The sequence below is a fragment of the Carlito syrichta genome, unplaced genomic scaffold (genome assembly GCF_000164805.1).
Source record: "Carlito syrichta isolate Samal-C Ts95f unplaced genomic scaffold, Tarsius_syrichta-2.0.1 Scaffold309899, whole genome shotgun sequence".
NCBI lineage: Eukaryota > Metazoa > Chordata > Mammalia > Primates > Tarsiidae > Carlito > Carlito syrichta.
The window spans coordinates 395,311-408,276 of NW_007253995.1; the positions used below are offsets into that span (position 1 = coordinate 395,311).

General features: G+C 39.5%; 1 pseudogene across 1 annotated transcript; it reads left to right on the forward strand.

Moving 5' to 3' along the window:
* Window positions 1–9,108: 9,108 nt before the first annotated feature.
* Window positions 9,109–10,069, forward strand: LOC103270729 (annotated as a pseudogene). Its single transcript, XR_002482550.1, has one exon. The product of XR_002482550.1 is annotated as a stathmin pseudogene (transcript).
* The last annotated feature ends 2,897 nt before the right edge of the window (window positions 10,070–12,966 follow it).

The following is a 12,966-nucleotide window of genomic DNA, read 5'->3' on the forward strand; positions in this document are numbered from 1 at the left end:
CAAAAAAAAAAAAAAAAAAAAGAAAATTAGAAAGTACATGACTATAATTTTTATTTTGCAATTTTTATACATTTAATTTTTTGGCTTTTTTTTTTGAGTCAGAGTCTCACTCTGGCGCCCAGACTGGAGTGCAGTAGCACACTCCTGGCCACCGCAGCCTTGACGGGCTGGGCTCCGGTGATCCTTCTGCCTCAGCCTTCCAAGTAGCTGGATTATTATTCATTTTAATAACGCATAATGTACATCCTTATTGAGTACAGTGTGATATTTTGATACATGTATATAATGTATAGTGATTTTATCAGGGTAATTAGCATAGCCATCACCTCAAACATCAATCATTTCTTTGTGTTGGGAACATTCAAAATCTACTCTTCTATCTATGTCAGTAATATATAATAAATCACTGTCAATTGTAGTCACCCTATATTGTTATAAAAACTAGTCACTCTATATTGTTATAAAAACACCCTATATTGTTGTAAAACTTTCTCCTGTCTAGCTTGTACATTTGTATCCATTAACCAATGTTGGGCTATTCCCCCATTTCCAATTCCCTTTGCAGTCTCTAGTAACAAGTATTCTACTCTCTACTTCTGTAAGGTAAACTTTTTTAGCTTCTACATATGAGCAATAACATTTGGCACTTATATTTCTGTGCCTGGCATATTTCAGTTAACATCATGTCCTCCAAGTTCGTCTGTATTTCTGCAAATGACAGGATTTCATTCTTTTTTAATAACTGAATAGTATTCCATTGTGCATCTATAACACATTTTTTTAATCCATTCATCTGTTGATGGACACTTATATTGATTATGTATCTTGATTATTATGAATAGGCCACAATGGACAAGAGAGTGCTGATATCTCTTCAATATACTGATTTATTTTCTTTTCTTTTAAGAGACAGGGTCCCACACTGTTGCCCAGGATGGAGTGCAGTAATGTGTCCATAGCTCACTGCAACTTCAAATTCCTGGGCTTAAGCAATCCTTCCACCTCAGCCACCTGAGTATCTAGGACTACAGACATAGGCCACCACGCCTAGATAATTTATTTCATTTTTTTGTAGAAACAGTGTTTTGCTATGTTGCCTAGGATGGTCTCAAACTCCTGGTCTCAAGCAGTGCTCCTGCCTCAGCTTCCCAAAGTGCTGAGATTACAAGCATGAGCCACCATGACCAGCCCTTATTCATTAAAGATTATTCAAGTCGTGTGAACTGAAAAAGGATTTGTGTTAGTTCCTTTCTTTTCTGAGAAAATAGTTGATACAGGTGCTTATTTTTCTCTAGGCCAAATAGATAGAGCTCTTTGAATATTATTTCTAATAATACCATCTGGAGGGAGAATAATATTACATATAAATAACATACACATATGTAGATATACATAAACATACAGACAGACACAAACAGAGATTCATGGCTTCTGTTCTGAAATTTTAGCCATGTGTCAGGCACAATAATATAAAATTCACTAGTTGGACCCAGATTGAGTTCTTGGCAGTTAAAGTTGGCCAAAACCTTTAATTAATATTTGTGAAAAATCGTTTTAAGATTTTTCATTTGCTAGTTTGTTTATAAAAAGTTCCTTTTTTCCTTCTGATGAATCATTTCTGTGAAGCCATTTTAAAAAGATGTAGACATCTCAAAGGTACAGAGAAAGGATGCTAAGTTTTCTCCAACGAGTTGTCAGGAGTCAATATTATTGAGGCTGTGGACTGAATTTTACATGAGTGACTGATGAGACATCCAATCTCTTTTCATTTAGTCTTTATCCATTTTAGCCCTGGGTGGTTGCTTTTATAATAGCTCAGTTATATGAAAGACCAAGAGTTAGATTTTGTTGTTACAGAAGCTCCTGGCTCATTTGGGGATGTGATTTATTATTTTTATTTATTTATTTATTTTATTTTGAGTCGGAGTCTCACTTCTTTTGCCCAGGTTGGAGTGCAGTAGCATGCTCATGGTTACCCCAGCATCGACCTGCTGGGCGCCGGCGATCCTTCTGCCTCAGCCTTCCAAATTGCCAGAACTACAGGCACGCGCTATTGCGCCTGGCTAAGTTTTTGATTTATTGTATAGACGAGGTCTCCCCAAGTTGCCTGGGCTGGCCTAGAACCCGCGGCAATCCACTCACCTTGGCCTCCCAAAGTGCTGAGATTATAGGCTGAGGCACTGAACCCGACCTTTATTTTTATTTTTAGAGACACAGTCTTACTCTGTTGCCCAGGCTAGGGTACAGTGGCACAATTAAATCTCATTGCAGCCTCAAACTTCTGGGCCCAAGCAGTCCTCCTGCCTTAGTCTCCCAAATAGCTGGGCTATAGGCATTTGCCACTATGCCTGGCTAATATATTTTTATTTTTTTATGTGCAGAAGGAGTCTCACTGTGCTGCCCAGGCTGGTCTTGAACTCCTGGCCTAAAGTGATCCTCCTGCCTTGGCCTCTCAAAGTGCTGGGATTATAGGTGTGAGCCACTTTGTCTGGCCTGGGGATATAATTTTTAAGGGAATTTGGTGCTAAGGAGGTTCAGATAGAAAAAGCAAGACAAGGCCGGGCTTGGTGGCTCAGCCTGTAATTCCAACACTTTCGGAGGCTGAGGCGAGTGGATTGCCTGAGCCCGCGGGTTCGAGACCCACCTGGGCAACTTGGCGAGACCTTGTCTCTACAATAAATCAAAAACTAGCGGGCGTGGTAGCGCATGCCTGTAGTTCCAGCTACCTGGAAGGCTGAGGCAGCAGGATCGCCGGAGCCCAGTAGGTTGAGGCTGCGGTGGCCGGGAGCGTGCCACTGCACTCCAGTCTAGGTGACTGAGTGAAACTCCAACTCAAAAAAAAAAGAAAAAGAAAAAGAAAAAGTAAGACATCAGGTGAATGTCACCAAGATGGCTGACTAGGGATGACTGGCATTCATCTCCCCTCCCCATAAGAAAGGACGAAGGCAACTAATTAACAGCTAAGAATCTACTAGAGTCTTGAAGGGAGCATGTTGGAGTGCAGTAGGGTGTAGAGACATACCTAGGGTGATTGGAAGCCCAGGAGGGCAGCATGGAGGCACCTTACTTCTGCAAACCTGTTTCCACTGCCTGGATTGGATTAGCCTTGAGTTAGGAGGGACTTCCTTTTACTTTTTCTTTTTATTTTTGAGTCGGAGTCTCACTCTGTTGCTCAGGCTGGAGTGCAATAGCATGCTGCTTACGGCCACCTCAGCCTCAACCTGCTGGGTTTAGTCAATCCTTCCACCTCAGCCTTCCAAGTAGCTGGAACTACAGATATGTGCCACCACAGCCAGCTATTTTTTTTGTAATTTATTGTAGACACGAAGTCTCACCAAGATGCCCAGGCTCAGGCAGTCCTCTTGCCTCAGCCTCCCAAAGTGCTGGGATTACACGCTGAGCCACCATGCCCGGCCAAGAGGGACTTTCCACTGTGGGGAAAAGGTAAGCAAAAGATCCCCACCAGCCCCAATGCTACTGCAAACACCCACATGCCTTAAAACAGGAGGATACCACAGTCCTGAGTCCAGTTCTGAGAGCTGCCAAAATTCCTATAGCTACATTGCTCTGGATTAAATGCACAGGGTGAGCACTCCCCACACTTGCCCCTCCCCTTGTAAGCCTAGATGCTGTGGCATGGCACCATCTTGAGACCAGAGTCACTTCTGGCACATGCTCTCCTCTGGGGGCCAGTAGCCACCATGCCTCTCTAGCATGGGGCTTCATTTTTATTCCACCAAGCCCATACCAGTAACTAAACACCACAACCCAAGCAGCATGGGGCCTGGGTCCAGGATTGGTTGTAATGCTGGTCTTGCACAGGAGGGAAACCAACTTCTGCTGCCCTTGCTTCCAGCCAAGGAACAGTCTAGTGATCCTGCCCAGGACAAGCCTGCCCTTGAGCTGTCCAAACTGTTATACACCCTCCCTGAGTGAGAGAGACCCTCATGCCTCCAAGCAGTGGATATGCTCCTGGTGTGCCCAGGGCCAGAGAAACTCCCCTAATGTGCCAACCCCTGCAGACAAGCCCCTGACCTGTCCCGTGGTCTGATACCTGCAATCAGAGCCTGAGAACCAGCTCCATGGGCTGCCCCTATCAGAAACATTATCAGGCTGGTCAAGCAGCTGTATGTCCATGTCCCTGGAATGAGAAACATCTCTCTCTACACTGTCCATGGTGGACAAGGCTGTAGGCTGGCCAAGCAGCTCTACATCTGCGTCCCGGGCCTAAGAAACAGCCTTATGGGCCACTCTTGCAAGAATGCCTCCAGGTCAGCTGAACAGCTATATACCCACTCTTCCAACCTGAGAAATAGCCCCGTGGCTCCAACCCCAACAAGCCAGACCTCAAGGTAGCTGACACACAATGTGCACATATGCATCAATGACCTGAGAAGCAGCCTGGTGAGTCCATCCCAGCAATGCTACATCATTGTCATCACACACTCTCTCAGCCTAGGCTGCTGAGAAAATTAACAAATGCCACTAGTATGGATTATAGTTGAAGAAACTATGCAGAGTATACTACTATGTCCGCTTAGAACCAATACTGTGTTAGTCTTTTTTGTATTGCTATAAAAGAATACCTGGGGCTGGGTAATTTGTAAAGAAAAGAGGTTTATTTTGGCTCATGGTTCTGAAGACTTTACTAGAAGCATACTGCCAGCATCTGCTTCTGGTGGGGCCTCAGGAAGCTTTCTATCATGGCAGAAGGTGAAGGGCGAGCAGGCATGTCTCATGGCAAAAGAGGAAGCAGGAGAGGGAGGTGGAGAGGGAGGCTCATTTAAACAGATAGTGTTCATGTGAACTTATTACTTCAAAAACAGTACCAAGCCATTCACGGGGGATTTTCCCTATGACCCAAACATCTTCCATTAGGCCCTGCCTCCAACACTGAGGATCACATTTCAACATGATATTTATAGGTGACAAACATCAAAACTATATCAAAGTCCAACACATCTCATAAACCAATGTCTCAAAACCCATTTATACAAATAAGTCTTTCCCTGTGGAACCTACTCCATAATATTTAGAAAGGAAACTTTTCCATCAAATGTGCAGAAGTCAGTGTAGGGGTGTCACCATGAAAATGCAACAAAACATTTAACCTCCAAAGAAAAACATGAACAGTTCTCAATTATAAGGAAATGTATGAAATGCCAGAAAAAGAATTTATTTTTATTTATTTTATTTTGTTTCCAAAAAAGAATTTAAAACAATAATCTTAAGGAAATCCAGTGAGATACAAGAGAGTATAGGTAATTCAACAAAATCAGGAAAACAATAATGATTTAAATGAGGAATATAACAAAGATATCATAAAAAAAGAAACAAATCCTAGAGTGGAAAAATTCAATTAATGAAACAGAAAGTACAGCAAAGAGCTTCAACAACCGACTAGACCAAGCAGAAGAAAAAATTCTGACCTTACACACATACACACACACACACACACACACACACACACACACACACACACACACACACACAGAGAGAGAGAGGGAGAGAGAGAGAATAAACAGCCTACAGGGTTGTATTGTGGGCATTCCAGAAAGAGAAGAGAAAGGAAAAGGTAGGAAAACACATTTAATGAAAAAATAGCAGAAAATTTGCCAAGTTTTGCAAGAGAGATGGACATTGGGTGTAGGAATCACAAAAGACCCAAGTAGATTCAACCCAAAGTCCTCTCTGTGGCACATTTTAGTTAAATTGTCATATAAGTCAGAGAAGACAAATAATTTAAAAGCAGAAAAAGTATCAAGTCACATATAAGGAAATCTTCATTAGACTCACAGTTTTCTTAGCAGAACCCTTACTGGTCAGGAGAGAATGGGATGATATATTAAAAATACTGAAAGAAAAAACAAAAATAATGATGACCCAAGAATATGATACCCCGCAAAGTTATCTTTCAGAAATGAAGGAAAAATAATATCTTTTACAGATAATAAAAAACTGAGGGAATTCATCATCACTTGCCCAGACTTACAGGAAATGCTCAAGGGAGTCTTACATCTAGAAGTGAAAATATGATAACTATCAGCATAAAAACACGCAAAACTATAAAACTCGTCAGTAGAGCCAATACAGAAAGGAGAAAGAGAGAGGAATTGAAACTTTTCATTTCAGAAAACCACCCAACCACAGAAATAAGCAATAAGAGAGGAAGTAAGAAACAAAGAATATAAGAGACAACCAGAAGACAATCATAACCACACAACCAAAAAAAAAAAAACAAAAAACCATAAAATAACAAGAGTAAGTTCTCACCTATCAGTAATAACCTTGAATGTAAATGGACTAAATTCTCTCCTTGAAATATATAGACTGGCTGAATGGATTAGAAAAAGACTCAACTATATGCTCTACAAGAAACTCACCTCACTTGTAAAGAGACACAGAGACTGAATGTGAAGGGATGGAAAATGATATTTCATGCAAATGGAAACAAAAACCAAACCAGAGTAACTAGTATCAGGCAAAACAGACTTCAAATTAAAACCTATAAAAAGAGGCAAAGAAGTACATTATATAATAATGAAGGAATCAACTCAGCAAGAGAATATAACATTTGTAAATAAGGCCCCAACACTGGGGCACCCAAATATATAAAGCAAATATCATTAGATCTAAAGGAAGAGATAAACCCCAATACAATAGTATTAGGTTGATGCATAAGTTTGTAGCATTTGTGTTTGGCTTGGCAATACTACAGCGTTGGGAGTTTATTATTTGGAATGACTGTGCTGTGCTTGTGAATATACCTTGCATTTTGTAGATTTGAAGAAAGTTAGTGCTATTTGTGGGCTAAAGAAAATGGAGTGTCAAGTGGGAAAAAACAAACCCTTTTGGCATATTCTTCTGTTTGACTTTAACAGAGGAGTAAAGGCAGTAGAGGTGGCTCAAACATTTGTACTGTGTATAGGGAGAATGCTGTTGGGGAAAGAATGGCAGGAAAATGGTGTTGTCCTTTCAGAGACCACTGAGCTTTGATGAAGACTGTGTCAATGCTTTAATCCACAATGATCCATGTCAGTCAACCCTAGAATTGGTAAATGTGATGAACTGTGACCCGTCAGCTATCACATAATATTTGCATTCCATGGGCAAGCAAAAAATGCTATGAACTTATGCATCAGCCCAAATAGTTGGAGACTTCAATACCCCACTCTCAGCATTGGACATATCATCTAGACTGATAGTCAACAAACAAATATTGGATTTAAACTGCACCACAGACCAAATGGACCTAACAGACATTTACAGAATACCTCATCTAACAGCCGCAGAATATGCATTCTTTTCATCAGCACCTGGAACATTCTCTGGGATTGACCATATGTTAGGACAGAAAACAAGCTTTAAAAATGTTTGAAAATTGAAATTAAGTATCTTATCTGACCACAATGGACCAAGACTACATACTACGTATCAATAACAAGAGAAACATTAGATATTATACAAATACTTGGGAAGTAAACAACATCCCCTGAGAGACCAATGGATGAAGGAAGAAATTAAGAATGAAAACTTAAAATTCCTTGAAACAAATGAAGGTAGAAACACAACATACCAAAACTTGTTGAACATAGCAAAAGCAATATTAAGATGCAAGTTTATAACAACAGATACCTACATCAAAAAACTAGAAAGATTTCAAATAAACAACCTAATTACCTGAAAGAACTAGAAACGCAAGAACAAACCAAACCCAAAATTAATAGAAGAAAAGAAAGAATAAAGATCTGAGCACAAATAAATGATATTGAGACTAAAAATTACAAAAGATTAATGAAACAAAAAATTGTTTTTTGTAGAAGGTATAATCAACGAACCATCAGCTAGACTAAGCAAAAAAGAGAAAATACCCAAATAAGTGAAATCAGAAATGCAAAAGACATCACAGAGAATACCACAGAAGTACAAAGGATCATTAGACACTACTACAAACAATTATATGCTAATAAATTTAAAAACCTAGAGGAAATGAATAAATTCTGGAACACATGCAACCTGTCAAGGTTGAACCAAGATTAAGTAGAAAACATAAACAGACCAGTTACAAATAGTGGGACTGAACCAGTAATAAAATGTCTTCCAACAAAGAAAAGCCTAGGACTGGATGACTTTACCATTGAATTCTACTGAATCTTTAAAGAAGAATTAATACTAATCTTTCTCAATTGATTCCAGAAAGTGGAAGCAGAGGGAGTTCTTCCTAATTCTATGAGGCTAACATAACCCTGATACCAAAACCAGAAAAGGACACAACATAAAAAAGAAAATTACAAGCGAATATCCCTGTTGAACCTAGATGCAAAAATCCTCAACAAAATACTAGCAAACTGAATCCAACAACACATCAAAAAGCTAATACACCATGATCAAATAGGATGTATCCCAGGAATGCAAGGATAGTTCAATATACACAAATCAAAAAATGCCATATATCACATTAATAGAATGAAGGACAAAAATCATTTTATCATCTCCATAGATGCAGGAAAAGCTTTTGATAAAATACAACATCCCTTCATGATATAAAAAAAAACCCCTTCTTTATAAATTAGGTATAGGAGGAAAGTACCTCAATATCATAAAGGACATATGTGAGAAATCCATTGCCAACATCTTACTGAACAGAGAAAAAGCTAAAAGTTTTTCCTCTAAGAATTGGAACCAGACAAGGGTGCCCACTTTCACTGCCCTTACTCAGATAATACTGGCAATCCTAGCCTGAGCAATTAGGCAAGAGAAAGAAATAGAAGGCATCTAAATTGTAAATGAGGAAATAATATTGTCTCTATTTGCTATTGACATGATATTATTAATAGAAAAACCTAAAGACTGTATCAGGAAACTTTTAGAACTAATAAATTCAATAAAGTTGAATTAATATACAAAAAACCAGCAGTTTCTATATATGAACAACAAACTAGCTGAAAAAGAAATAAAGAAGGCCATTTATAATGGACACACACACACACACACACACACACACACACACACACACACACACACACCTAGGAATAAATTTAACCAAGAAGATGAAAGGCCTCTGTAAGGCAAACTAGAAAACACTAACAGGTGAGCTCCTGGGTCTGTTGGTACTCAGAGTGTAGTCAGGCGGCTCGGACTGAGCAGGGCTTTCCTTACCCCAGTGGACTGTGAAGGGTACACTGCCAGTCTCTTCTATTCACCATGGCTTCTTCTGATATTCAGGTGAAAGAACTGGAGAAGCGTGCCTCAGGCCAGGCTTTTGAGCTTATTCTCAGCCCCTGGTCAAAAGAATCCATTCCAGAATTCCCCCTTTCCCCTCCAAAGAAGAAGGATCTTTCCCTGGAGGAAATTCAGAAGAAATTAGAAGCTGCAGAAGAAAGACGAAAGTCCCATGAAGTGGAGGTCTTGAAGCAGCTTGCTGAGAGAATGAGAAAGAAGTGCTCCAGAAAGCAATAGAGGAAAACAACAACTTCTGTAAAATGACCCACAAGATGGAAGCTAACAAAGAGAACCGAGAGGCACAAATGGCTGCCAAACTGGAGCATTTGCGAGAGAAGGATAAGCACATTGAAGAAGTGCGGAAGAACAAAGAATCCAAAGATCCTGCTGATGAGACTGAAGCTGACTAACTTGTTCAGAGAACTGACTTCCCCGCGTCCCCTTCCTAAATATCCAAAGACTGTACTGGCCAGTGTCATTTTATTCTTTCCCTCCTGACAAACATTCTAGAAGCTAATGTAGGACTGTATAGGTAGATCCAGACTGTAAGATGTTGTTTTAAGGCCTAAAGGGGAGAAACTGAAAGTGTTTTACTCTTTTTCTAAAGTGTTGGTCTTTCTAATATAGCTATTTTTCTTGTTGCATCTTTTCTACTTCAGTGCACTTGGTGTACTGGGTTCATGGCTAGTACTGTATTGGCTCTGTGAAAACATATTTGTGAAAAGAGTTTGTAGTGGCTTCTTTTGAACTGTTGGATGCTGAATATCTGTTCACTTTTTAATCCCAATTCTGTCCCAATCTTACCAGATGCTACTGAACTTGAATGGTTAATAAAACTGTACAGGGCAAAAAAAAAAAAAAAAGAAAGAAAGAAAGAAAGAAAACACAAAAGAAAATAAGTATACAAAGAAGGGGAACAACATCCTGTGCTCATGGATTAGAAGAATTAATATTGTTAATGTGATGGTGTTGCCCAAAGCAGTCTGCATAGTCACTGCAATCCCCATAAAAATGCCAATCACATTCTTTGCAGAAATAGAAAAAAAAAATTGTATGGAACCTCAAAAGATCCCACATAGCCAAAGCAATTTTGAGCAGAAAGAACAAAGATGGAGGTTTCACACTTTCGGATCTTGAAATATATTGCAAAGCTACAGGAACCAAAATAGCATGGTACTGGCATATAAAACAGACATAGACCAATGGAACAGAATAGAGAACCTAGAAGTTAATCCATATATCTACAGCTAATTGCTTTTTGACAAAGACACAAAAAACAGTAATTGGGGAAAAGGACAGTTTCTTCAATAAGGTGGTGGGAAAACTGGATATTCATATGCAGAACAATGGAAATAAACACCCACCTCTCACCCTATACAAAAATCAACTCAAAATTGGCCAAAGACCTAAATTTAAGACCTGAAATGATAAAATTACTAACAGAAAACTGGAAATATTTCAGGACATTTATCTGAGGATTTTTATGAATAAGACCTCAAACACATGGCAACAAAAGCCAAAAACAAACAAATGGGATTATCTCAAACTGAAAAGCTGCTGAGGCTGAGTGTGGTGGCTCATGCCTATAATCCCAGCACTTTGAGAGGCCAAGACAGACAGATTGCTCGAGCCCAGGAGTTCAGACCAGCAAGACCTCATTTAAACACACACACACACACACACACACACACACACACACACACACACACACACACAAATTAGTTGGGCATGGTTGTGCACATCTGTAGTCCCAGCTACTCAGGAGACTGAGTGAGGTGGAGGCATTGCCTGAACCCAGGAGGTTGAGGCTGTGGTGAGCTGTGATGGTGCCACTGCACTGCTGCCTGGGCAGCAGAGTGTGATCCCCATTTCAAAAAACAAACAAACAAACAAAACAAAACAAACAAACCGCACAGTAAAGAAAGCCATCAATAGAACAAAAAGACAACCTGCAGAATGAGAGAAAATATTACAAACTACTGCTCCAACAGAGGATTAATATCCAGAATATACAAGGAGTAGAAATATCCAAGCAGCAAAAAAACAAAATCAAAGAAACAAATGACCAGATTTTAAAAATGGGCAAATGGCCTGAATAGATATTTGTTTCTCAATAGAAGACATACAAATGGCCAACAAATATATGAAAAATACTCAACATCATTATTCATCAGGGAAATGCAAATCAAAACCCCAATTAGGTATCATCTCACTCTAGTTAGGATGGCTATTTTCAAAAAGACAAAAAAATGTGACTCAAGCCTGTAATCCCAGCACTTTGGGAGGCCAAGGTAAGGGGATTAACTGAGCCCATGGCTTCGAGAACAGTCTGGGCAACTTGGTGAGACCTCATCTCTACGATAGATCAAAGAATTAGCCAGGTGTGATAGTGTGCACCTGTAGTTCCGCTATCTGGAAGACTGAGATGGAAGGATCACCTGAGCCCAGCAGGTTGACACTGGGGTGGCTGTGAGTGTGCCACTGCCACTCCTGCCTGGGCAACGGAGTGATACGCCAACTCAAAAAATAAAATAAAATAACAAATGCTGGTGAGGATGCAGAGAAAAGGGAACTTACACACTGTTGATAGTAATGCAAATTAGTACAGCCATTGTGGAGAATAGTATTCAGGCCCCGCAAAAAACTACAAATAGAACTACCATATGATCTAGCAATCCCACTACTGGGCGTTTATCCAAAGGAAAGGAAATTTTTGTATCAAACAGATGTCTGTACCCCTGTGTTTGTCGCAGTACTATTCACAATAACCAAGATATGGAATCAACTTAACTGAATGGATAAAGAAAATGTGGTATATATACACAGCGAAATACTATTCAGTCATTAAAAAAGAATGAAATCCTGTCATTTGCAGCAACATGAATGGAATTGGAAGACATTCTGTTAAGTGAAATAAATCAGAAACAGAAAGTTAAAAAACCTCATGTTCTCATGTATGGAAGCTAAAAAAGTCGATCTCATAGACTTGAAAAAGAACAGGATACTAGAGACTGAGAAGAACAGGAGGGAGGGAGGGGTAAGGAGAGATTTGTTAAAGGATATGTAATTGCAGCTAGATTGGAAGAATACATTCTAGTGTTTCTATGCCACGATAGTATGACTATAATTAACAATGGTAGTTTCATATAGCTAGAAGGAGGATATAGAATGTTCTCAACACCAAGAAATTATAGATGTTTGAGGTGATGATATGCTAATTACTCTGTTCTGATTGCCATACATTTTATATATCAAATATCACCATGTACTCCATGAATATGTACAATTATTATTTGTCAATTAAAAAAATATAAAAGTAAATAAAACCTTTTAAAAAGAAAAAGAAGTGATGAAAGAAGTTAGTGTATTCAGAATAATTTTTCATTAGTGTACTGTAGGGATTCCTTTAGAGAGCCTACTTTTTGTTGAGTCACTCTGTCTTTTGGAAGCCTTTGTACCAATAAAAAAATGTATCTCAGCCAGCTGCAGTGGCTTATGCTTGTGATCCCAGCACTTTGGGAGGCTAAGACAGGAGGATTGCTTGGACCCAGGAGTTTGAGACCAGCCTGGACAACGTAGCAAGACCTCATCACTACAAAAAAAAAAAAAAAAAAAAAAAAAAAAAAGCCAGGTATAGTGGCATGTGCCTGTAGTCCCAGCTACTCAGCAGGCTGAGGTGGGAGGATTGCCTGAGCCCAGGAGGTTGAGGCTGCAGTGAGCTGTGATGGTGCCACTGCACTCAAG